Here is a 16,311-nt window from a genome sequence, read left to right as displayed (position 1 = left end):
AAAGATGGGAAAGTTTCTAAATAAAAATAAAAATGTTTTAATATCTTTAAAAATATATAAATGTCCTCCTAGGGAAAAAAGTGGTTTCTTGTTTTTTCTGATGGAGATGTAGGTCTGAAGCAATACATTAAATATATATTAAATAATACAAAGCTTTTAAAGCAAGGCTTATGCCCCAAACAGATTTTCAAGTAATACTAAGCATAATACTGAAATTACATATTATAAAATACTCACTAAAGATCACTACAATATTCATTTATTTCTTTAGTAAACTTAATCATGTCAATAAGTGCACACAATGAGACATCTACACAATCTTTTTAAGACAGAGGGTATTATTGCCATAATGACATACTTCTGAACACTATCTTATCAAACTGGAAAATTGATATCTGCGTATTATAAACTTTTAGCATGACAACATAGGTACCAAAATTTAAGTGGGACAAACCACAATTGTGTGCATAAGAGCTATTTTTCTACTACAAAAATTAAACCGATTGATGCTCAGTGGAAAAAGCAGATTTATCAAAATCAATTGCTACTTTATCAAGTCATTATTCTCATGGCCACCATTGCATTGTTACACCAAGTTGCATAGCCTAGTATGAAAGTATAGTAATACTTGATTAGTATAATAGTTATCAATTTTAATATAACATAAGCAATTTATATGTAAGGCTTTTTACGAGCGTAACATTGCTATCAGTATTTTAGTTGCATGAAACCAGCACCTTATGCATACTGAGAAATGTTCTTCAAAGAATAACTGAAGTATTACTTTAATTCCACTGGGAATTGGAAATCTCCAGATACTATAACATGGAGAGCAAAATTCCAGCCACTAAATCCAAAGGTTCTACAAACTTTTGCTCCCTAACTGTACTTAGACTAGAATCTTTGGTTCTGAATATATAATGGAAGGTTTATATTTGCACTGCCCATGATTCTTAGAATACATTATCTCCATCCCTCCAGAAATATTTCCACAGTCTCTAAACAGAACCACTCACCATATTAACTGACAAGTTCTCAAGCAGATCAGTTCAGCTGCAGGATCATTGTGTCAACAAGAAACAACACATCTCAGCTATAAATTTAGTAACAGTTCTTCTCTCCTTCTTTATAAATTATTAAACCTCATTCGAAATTAGCCATCCTTAGCAATAAAGATAAACAAGATCATGGGGTGTGTGTGTGTGTTTCCCCCTTCATATCGTCTAAAGTAGGACTTCATTCTTTAAAAATGGGAATAACAAATTATTCTTGAAATAACTGCCATTTATTAAGGTGAACCGCAGCATTTATCCCCACCACCAGCACAACCGAGTCGAGAAAGATTATTTTTAAAGGATGTGATCGAAAGACGATGATTACTATAAAGCAACTGATTTATCACAGACGTCAGAGATTGGGAGAAGGGAAAATTAGGAAACGGGGTTGAAAAAAATAATACCAAGGACATTAAAAGGGAAGGGATAACAGAGGAGACACCAATCCCGATGTGAGATCGGCTGGCCGCTATTGCCTATGCTAGATGACCCCTAAGAAGGAAGAGCTCAAGTCCTAAAAGATCTCGCGTGCCGGGTTTGTACAGAAAACCCTAAGCCGCTCTCCTTCCACCGGCTCCCTTTTCTCCGCCCCTCTCTAATAATGTTTCCCCCATTTCTCCCCGTCAGCTTCCCAGGCCTGGTAAGCAAGTTACCTTGATCCCTCCTGGTAGAGAATCCGGAGACAAGAAAAGGAGAGAAAAGGATGAGGTCGATCCCTGGTTGAAGCGAAGGCGGCAAGCCTCGTCGGCGCGTGTCTCTCCCTCCCTCTCTCTTTCTGCGGTGCGCTCCCTGCCGCAGAAGCAGCAGCCGCAGCCTGGTAGGCCTCGTCGGCCTCCCCAGCGCAAAACGACGTTAGCGGCGGAGTCAGGATCGGAGGCGGCGGCGGCAGCAGCAACAGCAGCAGCTTCCACTCGGTCCCATGCAACGCTCCGGGCCGGGGCCTCTCCTGCCTTTCTCCTCCTCCTCCTCCTGACGAGCCGACCGCCGCTTGCCAGGCCTCCTCCTCCTCCTTCTCCGCGGCTGCTTCTCTCACATTCCCGGCGAGTCGGCCTGGGGAAAGGAGGGGCGCCAAGCGAGCGCGGCCCGAGCTGCCTGCGGGGTGCGAAGAGGAGGAGGAGGAGGAGGAGAGGAAGAAGGAGGCTCGGCGAAATCTAACGAGAGGCGGCGTTCTGTTTTGCGGCTGCGGCCTTCCGCTTCTGTTCCTGGGACTGCGGGCGTTTCTGCAGCTCTCGCTGGTTTCTATTGTCAGTCAGTCAGTCACTGAGCTCCGGCCATGGCCCGCTCACTCGCGCCCTCTCCTGCTCTCGCTCGCTCGTTCGCTCGCTCTCAGTGGAGCGCGCTCCTTCGCTCGCTCGCGCTCACGCCGTCACCCAAACCAGCCGTTCATTCACAGCCCAACATGCTACCCTCACCGCTCCGCCTCGCGCACACGCCCACGGGCCAGAGAAGGAGGAGGCGGAGCCGTTAGGCTGCGCGCGACGCGGATGTCAGTGAAGTACGACGCGCGGCTTCATTGGGCAAGAAAATCACTCAAACAGGCCTTCCTCCCGCCGCTCCCGCAGTTGGGTTGGGTAGGCCCGCAGAGATGGTCGTGCTGACGAGGGGGGGCTGGAGGAGGAGGAGGAGGAGGAATCACGCCGACAAGAGGAAGAGCTCCCTGTGGTAAAGTGTACAAGGCGATTAAAGGGCGCTCACTTTTCGTCCACAAAATTTGAACGACTCTCCGGCTGACGGACTTGCTGGGAAAGGTCCGGTTTTTCCCTGGAATTGCCGTGGGAATTTCTTTACCCGGATGCGGACAATACCGTGAGGCAAGAGAAGAGCTTCGACAACAAGAGTTCCGCCCGCCGCAGTGAATGGTCAGTTTCCCCCGGTCTTCAAATTAAACGGCTGTCTTGTCATAAAGAAATAATTTTTACAAATGAAATTACTTTTTTTTTCTGGGCCTGGGGCAAAAAAGCTGTGCTAAGTTTGGATTCTTTCCCCCCCCCCCCTAAAAAAAAATGATGTCGGGAAATTGACTGAAGCGTATTGGACACTTCTTGCGGGTTGCGCGTTTCCTGAAGCAAAAGGTTTGTTTTGTAGGGTACCACAATCACTTCTCTCTGGGCTAAGGACCGGCTTCATTTCTGTATGGTTCTTTTCAAACAGGAAATGTGTTGCTGCCTGTCGTCTATTACCTTTTGAAAGTTAAAGATTTCATGCAGGTAATGTCTTGAAATTCAGAGACCCTGAATTTAGCATGGAGTTGATAAAAACTTGATATCTGAATTTGAGAGAGACTTTTCTCTTTGCAAAGGGGCTTCTTCACCCAACCAAGAATTCGAATTGCCAGGTAATCCAGGCAAAGCAAAAAGCACTTATTAAAGGGGATTAACAGGGTTTTTTTTTACTAGAAACAAATGGTGCCCATATTCACTGTATGTGATACCTCAGAAAGCAAGTGATTAAACAGTAAAACTGATTATTATTTTGTGAAAATTGAACAATAAAAAACACTGATTCTAGGTAACATTCCACTAGTGGTAAATTGGTGAGTTAAAGAGTTCTTAGTGTATCTTGTTTAAAACCTGCAAGTGTATTCAAGGACTTTAACAATATGCTATCTATAAATAGTTCTCAGTTTAGGAATGTTTTCTTAATGATGGTTCGAATTAACAGTGGCTTCAGAAAGGGTGCATTAGGGCCTGTAAAGCATTTCAGATTGTGGCAAAACAGTGCACCATCCTCTTTAGTCACATGATCTTGGTACTTGGCAATCTGTTCTACTTATGAAATCAAAGTAAGGACAGAACTGAAATCCTTTGGCAGGGAGCTTTTTCAGCCAACTCCAGAGGGGAATGAGACCAGAAATCCAAGCATTTTTTTTAAATTCCTGAGCAGACAGACAGTGCAATAAAATAAGAAGTGGGGTGCATGGATGGGGAAGAGTTGTGCATGGCCTGTGCCAGGCCTCCCAAGGTCTTCTCCGCCTCCCTTAAGCATTCAATATGCCTTACTGGTATTCCATATGCTTAATAACGTGCAAGAACACTTAAAGACCACAGCCAGGAGCACCTGGATTGCAGTCATAGAACGAAGCAGTCATGTGACATCTTGTTTAATGACCACTTTGCTCAATGACCAAAATTTCAATCCCAATTGTGGTCATAAGTTGATGGTTATCTATATTGTTTAGTTGCTGAAATCTCACAAAACAAAAAATGGCCTTGGCAAAAAAGAGAAAAATTAGAAAAGGGGCCTAGACTGCAAAGCTAATGTAACCCTGCTAATGTAACCCTTATTAAAAAGCTAATAATGAAGCCTAACATTCCAGGTAATAGTAGTATATTTCATTTATTCCCCGGCTGGCAATTTTTAATTGATGGAACATTTTCAGATTGAAGGTTTGAAGTATATGAAGCAGCATTGGATTTTGACCAGTACCTAGCTATTGTGTATATTAACAAAATGTACGTTAACCTTAATAATACAAAGGACGATGAAACCAATTGAAAAAGTGTCTGAAGTGATTTTTGTGAGACCATCTTTTCCATTTGAGAAAATTAAGAATCAGTTGTAATCAGGCTGGTTCAATACAGTACTTGTTATGTTACCCAGTAAAATTGAATTCACCGAGTAAAGATATAAAGCCTCACTTTCCTTCAACACATTCTAGCATTAATCATTACAATACATCATTTGGCCTCTCATTAACATAGATTTCCCCTCTTGTTCTTTTTTGCCAGCTACATTTTAATCTACCAATGCATTTCACTCACCAATCAGGCTCTGACCTTACTGGTCTTTCAGAAGGGGTCTGGAGGCATATTTTTGCCATCAGGCCTATAGTTCTTGTAGTGGTAGTATGGAAGACACAAAACAGCTGGACTATTAGTGAGATTGATTGTATTATCCTACAGGTTATGTTTTCTTGGGATTGTAATATTTTTGATTGTTTTAATGGATTTTTGTTGTTATGGTTTCGGTTATATTTTTCTCTGTAAGCCAAGTATAGAAGGTGGACTACTATATAAATCAAATAAATAAATTATATTTGCTTATTTGAACTGTTTTGTGCTTTTTTTCTTTCCAACTATCAATAAGTGGTTGATAGTTACCTCTGCAAATTTATGTTCACTGTCATAGTATATCACATCAATTACTCATCACTATAGCGGACAAAATCCTTTGGACATATGAATTTATTAATCAAAAAAAGGAACAATAACTCAGATGTTTCATAAGACAAATTGTTTGGTAATTTATGTTTCAATTTATTAATATTAGAACAGGGTTGGAAAAAGGAAAAAAAATTGTTTTTTAGCACTATATTTCACGGTAACTTATTTTTTTAAAAAATATTTAACATAAAATGTTAATAATATATAAAAAGTTTAGGGCTATCATTTGGTACTATTAAAGCTGTACCTTATTGAAAGTGGCAAAGAAAATGAAAAACAGACTTCAATCTCTGTTTGGATAGAGGGGAAAGACAGTGACTATGCCTACAATATGTTGTTCAAACAATTATTGCAGTGGCAATATTGAAGTTGATTTCAAGTCTGATGTAGTTACCTTGTTGATTTCAACATTGTCAATGACAAAGCCAAAGATATGAAAGAGTACAATAACTGAGACTGCTGTGCATTAATTTTTTATATTATCTTTCTATATTTTGTATCCACTCACTAAAAATTAAGTTCTGAAGTCTGAGATGTATTAAAACTTTTCTTGGAGACCATATTTATAAATAAATATCTATCAAAAAAAGAAAGCTTTGCTATATATACAATCTTTGTTAAGTCAACTTTACTATGTATGTGTGGTCTGGCAGTAAACCCTCTGACTTTGGATCATAGAATATTCAATTTGAAAATGGCCAGTCTATACACGTAAGCAAACCTTATTCATATTGAGATAGTAATCCTGTATTTGTGTTCAGTTCTGATTACGTGTACTATGTGATATAAATTAGTTATATTAGCAGAAGTGTTTTACATAAATGATTTTGTTCTTGTTTTTATTAACCAGGGGTAAATGAAATTGCTATTTATATACAGGTAGCTCTCAATTTAATGACCACAATTGAGCCCAAAATGTCTGTTGGTAAGGAAGATAATTAAGTGAGTTTGCCCCCATTTTATGACCTTTCTTGTCACAGTTAAGTGAATCCCTGCAGTTTTTAAGTTGGTAACATGGTTTTTAAGTGGATCTGGCTACCCCATTGACTTTGCTTTTCAAAAGGTCGCAAAAAGTTACCACATGCCTCCAGGATACTGCAACCAACCATCATAAATACTTGCCAGTTGCCAAGTGTCCAAAATTTGATAACATGACAGTGGCGTGCTGCAACAGTCATAAATGTGAAAAACAGCTGTAAGCCACTTTTTTTCAGGGCCATTCAATTGGTTGCTAAATTAATAGTTGCAAGTCAAGGACTACATTACAGTATACCAATTTTATCTAGTATGGTACAGAACTGTTCTTCCATTTGAAAGAATTGGGTCCAAAATTGGGAATCAGTTAAATCATTTGGGAGAAGCAATCATGCTTCTTTGTTCATATAGTTATCCTGTATTAAAAATGGAGTAAGCAGTCCAATATTACCAGACTTCATATACAAAAAATAACTTTACTCTGTTTTTTTATTGTCATTATTTATTGTTTTATGAAGTTTTCTCACCTACCTTGATCATCTGCAGTACTGAAATTAAATTGGTTTGTGAAGTGATAGTACAATGGAACATGAGTGGCAGTGAACTTTTCTTTGTCATTCATAAAAACTAACCACAATTTTTTTACACATGAGGAACACCAAATATAATAATTATCTGCTTATGCATTATATCTTGCTCTGATTTATATAATTCTGAGGTTATCTCAGAATTATCTCTGAAAGCAACTGATATACTCTGAAATAGAAAGTCTGGCAAGGTAGTATAATCCATCATATAGCATGTAGACATCTGCCTTTGATTTAAATGACAAGTGCCTGGTAAGCAAAAATTATTTGTGTGGTTAGGCCATTATATTTATAAGGCTTTTTAAGTGTTGTGAGATCAGATGTTTCAGATCACCTTTAATTATAGTCATGTTCAAAACAAATTGAGAGGAAAAAAAGTCTTAGAAATATTTCCATAAATTAATAGTACCTCAATTTTTTTCTCCAAAGAATCCAAAGATGGTCATGTTTTCTCATTAATTTTAAATTTGTCATGTAAATAATCCCTAAATAAAATGATTCTCAAGTTTGGAATTGTAGAGCATTGTACAATATTCAAAGTAGAAGTACAACTGCAAGAAGTTAAGCTATCTGAAATGTGACTTGATAATTTTAAATTGTTAAATATCTAGGACTTGCAAATAAAAACCCCAGAAATGTGTGATTTCATTTCATAATGTTCATTCATATTTTGATACTTGTCAATTTTTTTTCCAAAATAGAAATTAACATTTAAGTTATTACCCAGCAGATGAGACATGCACCTTTTGGTAGGAAACTGATTAGCTATATTGTATTTCAGTTGACTGTATGCTGAATAAAATTGCAAATGAAATTTGCTGAAAATCAGATAGATTCTAGAAAACCAGAAATAGCAGTTATTTCTCAACTGTCATAGCCAAAGATTCTGAGATAATTTGCATAAATCCTGCCTGTTGGCATCTTTGGAATGAGTAACTCTCACTTTTAAAAACATTTACCTATTCTTGATTTGAGAACAGCTCTTAAATCAACTTGCAAGGATCAGAAAACATTGCCCCAATTCTTATTCTTGTACCCCAATTCAGATTTTCTAAGGGTACCATTCTTGGCTGATGGAAAAATTAATATTTATTAATGATTTTATAGAAGTACCTTCATACATATTATACATTCATTTTCCAAAGTAGTAATTTAAGAAAACTGTTGGTTCAGTCATTTTTTTCTGGATTGAGAAAACTTCAAGGATTCATCTATATTGATAAAATCTGAACAAAGTAACTAAATGTTGTGGAGCTTGAGAATTCAGTTAAAATATTAACTGTGTACCGTGCAGAAAGTTACATTTAATGTCTTACAATATACAAAGCATAGTTTTAAGGAATACGAAGTAGTTTCCTGCTCTATATGATTACACTTGCTCTGAATGAAAAAGGAATCCTATAACTGCAGTTTTGATTTCTTTGATGAAATATAAAATATAAATCAATGACTTAAACAATAAAAAATAGAATTTGAAATAACCAATTTCTTCCTAAACAATCACTGCTGCAAAGTTTCAAATCTTGAGTCTGATTTTGGATGCTATTTCTTAAGAAATCATTTTTATGAACTTAATTTCCAGATGCATTTCAGCATGAAATGTGTGTTGTATTTTTAGCTGCTTTTCTGAAACAGTCTTTGTTAAGAACAGTTTTGAGGAAATAAGCCACAGCTCATTTATTTTCACCATTTTGTTTCACCCACTGGTTAACTGGATTCTATGCCAATGTCAAACCAGGAGGAGAAGATATACTTTTCACCCTTGAGCCAGTGGTGGGATTCAAAAATTTTTATTACTGGTTCTGTGGGTGTGGCTTGGTGGGTGTGGCAGGGGAAGGATACTGTAAAATCTCAGTTCAGAGGTGATATTTGCCAGTTCTCTGAACGACTTAAAATTTCCGCTACTGGTTCTCCAGAACTGGTCAGAACCTGCTGAATACCACCTCTGCCTGGTGCCTAATATTTGGAATCATGCTGCTCCAGCAGGTATGTAATAGAGTAGCAAGATTGATAACCCACGATGAAACAACCACTTTTAAAGCCATACCAATTTGAAACTATTACCACATCATCTTTTAAATGCCACAAGACAATTATGTATTGTGTGGAAGTATTTTCTTTTGCCTATTCTAAAACTCTTAAAAATTTGCTTTATTAGATGACATCTGGTAAGAAACAAACTATGGCTGTTTTCTACATGCCAAGTATGATTTTATGCATGTCTATCATGTCCTTCCTCAGCTCACATTTTGCATATTTTCCAGCTCTATTATGTCCTTTCCCAAAGGAGTATTTTAACATGTTTATACCAAAATTTTGTATAAAAGCATTGGGTATTTTATTTTAAGTCCTTTTCTTAATGATCCCTAATCAGGAATTCGCCTTTTTTTTCATTGCCCCTGCACACCAAGTCAATGCCATTATCTACTAAAACTCCAAGATCCAGCTTGGATAACATCAGCACACATGTGAAATTAGGGGTTTTGCCTCGGCATGTATCGCTTCATTGTTACTTAAAATAAATCTACTTTTGCCATTTGATTGACCATTTTTAAAAAATGCTTCTGACTTTTTTCTCATTGATTTTGGTATTTACCATTTGTAATAATTCAGCACTATCTGCAATGTTCTGCTCATTACTTACTCAAGTCAAAATTCTTTGTGGATAAGTCTAAAAAGTAGAATTCCTAACAGAACGGTTTTTTAATTACCATTCATTACCATTTCAACCATTTTTTCATTTTCTACATCTGTTTTTTAAAAAATTGTGTCACACTGGCACTGAGTAAGATATGAGGAACAAATTGCACATATCCACTAATAAGGTACTTATTGCTAGAAAATCCCTCAATATTTATTGAGATCATTGTTAAAATTGGTCGTGACAAAGACCTTTTGGTGAAATCATTCCTTAGTTTTCCCAGGTTTGATCTAGTGTGAGAAGGATTAGCTGGCAAACGGTACAAACAGGCCCAATTGTGGTTTGAAGTATTGATCCACAATCTTTGAGAAGGCCCTTTCTGTGTACTCTTCCTTATACTACTTGGCAGACCCTGAATAGGTTGAGAGTTCGAGTGCCTAAGTGAAAAACCAATATGCTGTAAAGTGGAAGTTCTTGTTATTTTCTAAGAGCCTCCACTTCAGCATATTGGTTTTACAATTAGGCACTCCAACTCTTAACCTATTCAGGGTCCTCATGCTATGTGAATGTGAAGAAATGTAGAGCCCAGCCCTTCTCCTGGTATGTCGGCTACTACCAGAAATACATACTGATAATGACTTACTTTGGCCAGCAACAAAGCCAAGAAGGTGGCTTAATTCTGTCAGTTTAAAGTTTGATTTTGACACAGAAGAAAAGAATGAGAAACAAATCAATTATTTTTAATAGAAGGTCAGCAATTATATATCTGAATGTTATAGTAACATTTAAATGGATGTCATCAGATCTGATTCTACAATATAGGTTTAAGTACACTGCACTGAACACAATAACAATATTTCAGGTAAGTTGCTTGTGATATGAAGAAAGTAATGTTATGCTGAATATAGAGAGAGTATGCAATATTAAACCAGGTGCTTTCCTGTAATATTTCCACAGGGGGAAACTGTTTTGCACAACAGTGTTGACAAGTATACTGTGAGCAACTGAGCAGTGTTATACTGTGACTACTCTCACCAGCTTTTCCCAAATGGTAGGTATAGGAGATACTGAAGCATAAGGTAGCAAAAAACATTGAATAGGTTTGCTTAGGTTAGCTGCCACCCTCTGGATAAAAGCAGGCTACAAATTGGTGAGAATAACCGAAATAAATTGTAATTAGAATTCTTTCATATCAGAAACAAAAATACTGAAATCCAGTTTAAATTGCATTTCATTTCGAATTGTATGTAACTCTAATAAGCAACATATGAAAAGTATTACAGTTCATATAAACATCAACTAAATTGCAGTTGAAAGTATATGTTATTTATATTCTCGGGTCCTAAGAAACAATGTGTAACTCTACTTGCACATATTATGCAGCAGCATATTATGTTTATATTATGTCTTTTAATGTAACCATTCTCCTGGTTTCTTTTTTCTTGCTGCTTTGTTTCTTTGTAAAATATTTTTCCATAATTCTTACTTCCATGTTTAAAAAATGAAGCTATGTATTCAGCTGTGTTATGTCATTAACATGAAGTATCCATTTCTTAAGGAGAAAAATGTAACTATAGAAAAAAAATTGGAATAGAAAATATATATTTATCATGAAAAAAACAAAGTGAGCAACCTAAAAAGAACAGAATTTTAAATCCCATAAAAACAGAATTTTAAATCCTGTGGCTGTCCTATACCTTCCAAGGTCTTTTAAAACCTGAAGTGTAGGCTTTCCATTAGTCTATTGAACAGGGATAATCCCACTGAAACTAATTTAAGAAAATTCTGTTTGGAATATTCTGGGTGAAAAGTCCTGTGACGTTATTCAGAATTTTAAAATGGAGATGCACAAAAATACCATATTTTAGTTAGCAAGAAACATTTCTGAAGGTACTAAACACAGATAAATCCCTCTAAATTTTTTTTTTTAAACGTTATTGTGCTTATTACTATTCTCAAATTTATACTGGAATACACATTTGTTTTCTTGTGACCTTTCTGACAGTTTCTTATATGAGAACCTAGGCACAGTATACTGCAACCATGTATTTGTATTAGAAAATAGGAGGAGGAAGGAATGTTGTGTGTTTTTATTACCTTGAGCTACTTACAAAGTAATGTAGGTGGGATAAACATCCAATAAATAAATAATAAATACATGAAAATAATATGTTTGTCTGAAAACTGTTGTAGCATTTACTCAATAAATAAATAATAGATACATGAAAATACTATGTTCATCTGAAAACTGTTGTAGCACCTTTAAAAAGTGGCACCTTTATTGTGGGGGGAAAACTTGTGAAGTTTTTGTGAATTTTGGATTCATGAAATATTAACATACAGGTAATTAATATCAAGATTGTAAATAGAACAGTGACCAAAATAGAACTATCATAGACCATAGCAGGAGAAGACAAGCACAAAACCAACTAAAATCATACTGCAGGGCAACCCTCAAAAACAGGACCAAACTAACATCATCCTACTAGCTGAGAAATGGCAAATCATGATTATGTACAGATCACAATATATACAAAAAGTCAAAGAAGTACTCAAAGACAAACTTACATCCTAGCAAATACCAATTCAATATAGAAACTAGACAACCAGATCAAGAGAATTCTCAGTGACCTTACTAAGAAAGGTCAAATCACTAAAGAAAAACAATGACTGATGAAAAGAATGGACCATTCTCCCATGAGCTATTCAGAGCATCCAGAAGTAGGCGGTGCTTCAGTCTCTTCCGGAAAGGCTGGGCTTAAAACTCCGGGACACTCCTCCTCCTCCACGGGACACCTCCCCAGCATCTCCCAGTTTTAGCTCAGCCTTCGTGGTAAGGTTGTGCACTCCCTGACAGGAACGGTTTTCTGATTCAGCTAGTCAAAATTCAGGTTTGCTCTTGGGTTAATTTGGCTTGTAAATTTTATCCCAATTAATTTGGCGATTTCAAGGCTTGTGGCTCTATTAGGTCATTCCCCCAATCAGTTTAAGAGCAATTCTTTGTGGCTGGCAGAGCCTGCCACTCCGCAGGCAGCCTGAGACGGCCACTTCAGGCAATTAGATTATCTAATCCCCCGATCGTCTTATCTCTGCGATCTTGGTGGAGCACTCGCAGCTACAGCTCACTTAAGGCAGGGGCCTTAAACACACAAGCGGACTGGCTCAGCAGGGCCACGATAGATCAGACAGAGTGGTGCCTACACCCTTCTGTCTTCCAGGAAGCAGTGCGGAGGTTTGGGCAACCGGTGATCGATCTATTTGCCTCTCCCCTCAACGCCCAATTGCCCTGGTATATTTCAAGGTACCCAACTCGGGGCAGAGGCCGTCAACACCCCACGATATCAGTGGCCTCCCGAACTTCTATATGCGTTTCCTCCACTCCCTGTAATACCCAGGTTGATCCAGAAGTTATTGGAGGAACGAGCAGAATTTATATTGGTCGCCCCTTACTGGCCCAGGCGAACGTGGTTCATGGACTTACAGGACCTGTCTAGAGAACAACCTTGGAAAATTCCACCATCGAGGGTTTCCCTCTCACAAGGGCCGGTGCTTCACCCGGACCCACAATGGCTCAGCCTAGCCATATGGAGGTCGAGCGAAGCCGTTTAAGGACCCAACAAATTTCAGAGGATGCCATTGCCACCATACAAGCATCCAGACGGTCCTCAACAAATCGTATATACGAGGCCACATGGGCCGCTTTCTGTCGCTGGTGCCGGGAGTCTAAGATCGACCCAACCGCCCCATCAATAGGACAATTATTGGACTTTTTACAGGAGGGGTTGACCAAGGGTCTATCTCCAAATACTTTACGCAGACAGGTGGCTGCCTTAGCCTCGGTGATATCCTGGGGTGACCTTCATTCCATAGCGCACCATCCACATGTCCACAGCTTTCTTAAGGGTGCTTCAAACTTATGACCTCCTGTAATTGACCGCTATCCCACTTGGGAGCTCAACAAGGTGTTAACCGCACTTACAACTGGCCCGTTTGAGCCTTTAAGAACTGCTAGTCTCAAATTCCTGACATATAAGGTGGTCTTCTTAATTGCGATCACATCAGCAAGGAGGATTTCCAAATCGGCAGCATTGTCGATGAGAAAGGACCTGTGCGTGTTTCATGCGGACAGAGTGGTTCTCAGATCGGATCCATCGTTCACCCCTAAAGTAAATTCAGTCTTCCACAGAGTGCAGGAGTTGGTGCTTCCAAATTTTTGTCCAAAACCATCTCATAGACTGAAGCACCAATGGCATCGACTTGATGTTCGAAGGGCTTTAAGCATCTATCTAGACTGTACGGTGGCATTTTGAAAATCTGAGGCTATTCCTATCCTTCAACCCATCCACTTTAGGACATGAGGTATCGTCGACGACCATTGGTAGATGGTTGAGAGCCACCATAGCTAAAAGTTACGAATGCCAGTCCATCTCAGTTCCTAAGGGCATTACAGCCCACTCAACAAGGAGTGCGGCAACATCAGCAGCATGGGCCACATGGGCTTCCATAGACGAAATTTGCAGAGCGGCAACTTGGGCTTCACCATCGCCCTTTGTCAGAAATTATAAAATTGATGTCTATGCCTCAGCAGACGCTTCATTTGGCAGAAGAGTCCTGCAGAGGGTCCACAGAGTTTAGGAGTGGATTTTGATCCAGACGGAGTCCCTCCCTAAGAACAGGCCAAGCTTTGATATGTCCCACTTCTGGATGGGAGAAAGGGCATTGGTATTTACCTGATATGCCCATTCTCTGTGAGCTGTGAAGAGCATCCAGCCCCACCCATTTCTTTCCCTCTGGTGGGGTTCCTTTCCAGTCAGGGATCTAGATTACATGATGAGTTCCGGACTTTGGCACTCAGTCTTCGCAAAACTGGGGGACGCTGGGGAGGTGTCCCGTGGAGGAGGAGGAGCGTCCTGGAGTTTTAAGCCCAGCCTTTCCAGAAGAGACTGAAGCACCTCCCACTTCTGGATGCTCTTCACAGCTTACAGAGAATGGGCGTATCAGGTAAGTACCAATGCCCGCTCTCCCATGCTTTTATGGATGTCTCAAAACACACAACCCAGATATACTTCTCTGTCTAATTGTATCACTACCAGGGACCCCAACCTACAACATTGTACTAAATAATTGTTAAAGAAGCTTGGATACTTCACAAAGGGAAGCAAGTACTCCATCAACTTCCTACTAGGATGCCTACAAAGAATGAAAGATCTGACAAATGAAATCATGCTCTCATTTGATATCACAGCACTCTTTATATCCATAAACCCAGAATGAGCAAAAGAATCCATGACCCCATGACTGTACAGCACACCTAAGCAAATACACCAAGGTTGAAATAACCAGAACAATAGACGACCTCAACCTTTAACCACATACTTTAGTTTGATGGACAAATATATCAACAAATCGAAGAAACACCTATGGGATCACCACTTTCTGGTCTCATAGCAGAGATCATAAGGTAACACCTAGAATCTACAGCACTTTCACGCATACAACCCAAATTATAACACTTTTGTGTCATAATAGAAAAGGAACAGCTGGAACTATTAACTATTAATCTCTTTTTGCTTTGTTGAATTTGCTGTTTATTACATTATTTTAATTTGAACTGATTTAATATTTTCCGCTGCTTTTTATGCTTTTTTTCTAGTCTACTGGAGTTGGGCAATCAATAAATTTAAATAAATAAATAAATAAATAAATAAATAAATAAATAAATAATGCAGTATTAAAGCAATGTCAAAAATTAATTGTTTGAAGGGCTCAACTTTTCCCCTGCTGCTTGCTTTTATGACCAGCTCTCCATGTCCTAATTATATTTTTCCTCAAAACGATTTGAAAATCCATGGATCAGTTCTAAAGCTCTTTGTTCTTAGGCAAAACATTGTTTTTTAATAAACATCAACTGCAAGCTCAGACCAAAGTCAAGATTTTCAAAGCTTTTCAAAATTTAGGAATAAACACTTTTAATATTAAGAGGGAATCCCACCTCCCACCCTGCACATCCAGCTCCCTCTCTTCCCATCTTTTAACTATAATTTTTATCTTTTATTTTTTGACTGTAGCTCCATTTTTATCATTTTAGAAATAATAGTTTTAAGGCTTTTAATATTGTAAGCTGCTCAGAGTAATTTCAAAATGAGATGGGTGGCAAATAAATTGAATGAATAAATTAATAAATACAATAAAAATAATAAGAAATATTAATCTGGGGAAAATATTTTTGAAGCCAGAAATGTGAATGATTATTGTTTAATTACAAAGTGATTTTTTGTTTATAAATATAATCTTATAGTATAGGCAGTCCTCCACTTACAATCACAATTGGGAACTGAATTTCCATTATCAAGTAAAGTGGTCATTAAGTGTCTTATGGTTGAATTTTTCACCTTTTTTGCCACAGTCATTAAGCAAATTACATGGTTGTTAAGTAAATTATGCAATTATTAAGAAATCCTGTTTCACCCATTGTCTTTGCTTGTCAGAAGCCAGTTGGAAAAGTCACAAATAACAATCACATGACCCCAAGTCATTGCAACCATCAGAAATAAATGCCTGTTGCCAAGCTCCCATGGTGACCTTGCAACATTCATAAATACTGCCCAGTTGCTGGATGGGCGTGGCCTACTGGAACTTCCGGAAGGGGCATTTTTTACCTTCCCAAAGGTCCAGAGGCTTCCTTCGGGACTCTGGGAGGGTGAAAATGGCCTCTCCTGGACTCTGGAGGGCCGAAACAGGCCTGTTTCCAGACTTCCAGAAGTTCCATTTTTCCCCTTTACAGAGCCTCCATGCAGACCCTGCACTTACCTGCATCAAAAATGGACCATGTGGAGACTCCTAGGAAGGGAGGGGAGGGGTGAGCGGGACCAGCCAATCGGTTCAAATAC

At 38.4% G+C, this 16,311-nt stretch overlaps 1 protein-coding gene across 6 annotated transcripts in view; it reads right to left on the bottom strand.

Annotated features, from left to right (window-relative positions):
* PPP2R5E (protein phosphatase 2 regulatory subunit B'epsilon) overlaps positions 1-2,498 on the bottom strand; it is a 71,237-nt gene extending 68,739 nt beyond the window's left edge. For 3 of the 6 annotated variants that reach the window (XM_026698627.2, XM_087922320.1, XM_087922322.1), the window contains exon 1: positions 1,709-2,451. The gene's annotated coding sequence lies outside the window, so the exon portion shown is untranslated. Of the gene's footprint in view, positions 1-1,708 lie in introns of all 6 variants that reach the window. The other 3 variants (XM_026698629.2, XM_026698626.2, XM_087922321.1) reach the window with 3 other exon arrangements.
* Positions 2,499-16,311: the final 13,813 nt, after the last annotated feature.

The sequence above is a fragment of the Pseudonaja textilis genome, chromosome 1 (genome assembly GCF_049901715.1).
Source record: "Pseudonaja textilis isolate UNSWEBS1 chromosome 1, rPseTex1.2, whole genome shotgun sequence".
Taxonomy (NCBI): Eukaryota; Metazoa; Chordata; class Lepidosauria; order Squamata; family Elapidae; genus Pseudonaja; species Pseudonaja textilis.
The sequence above is the reverse complement of the archived record's forward strand: the minus strand, read 5'-3'. Positions and strand labels throughout refer to the sequence as shown.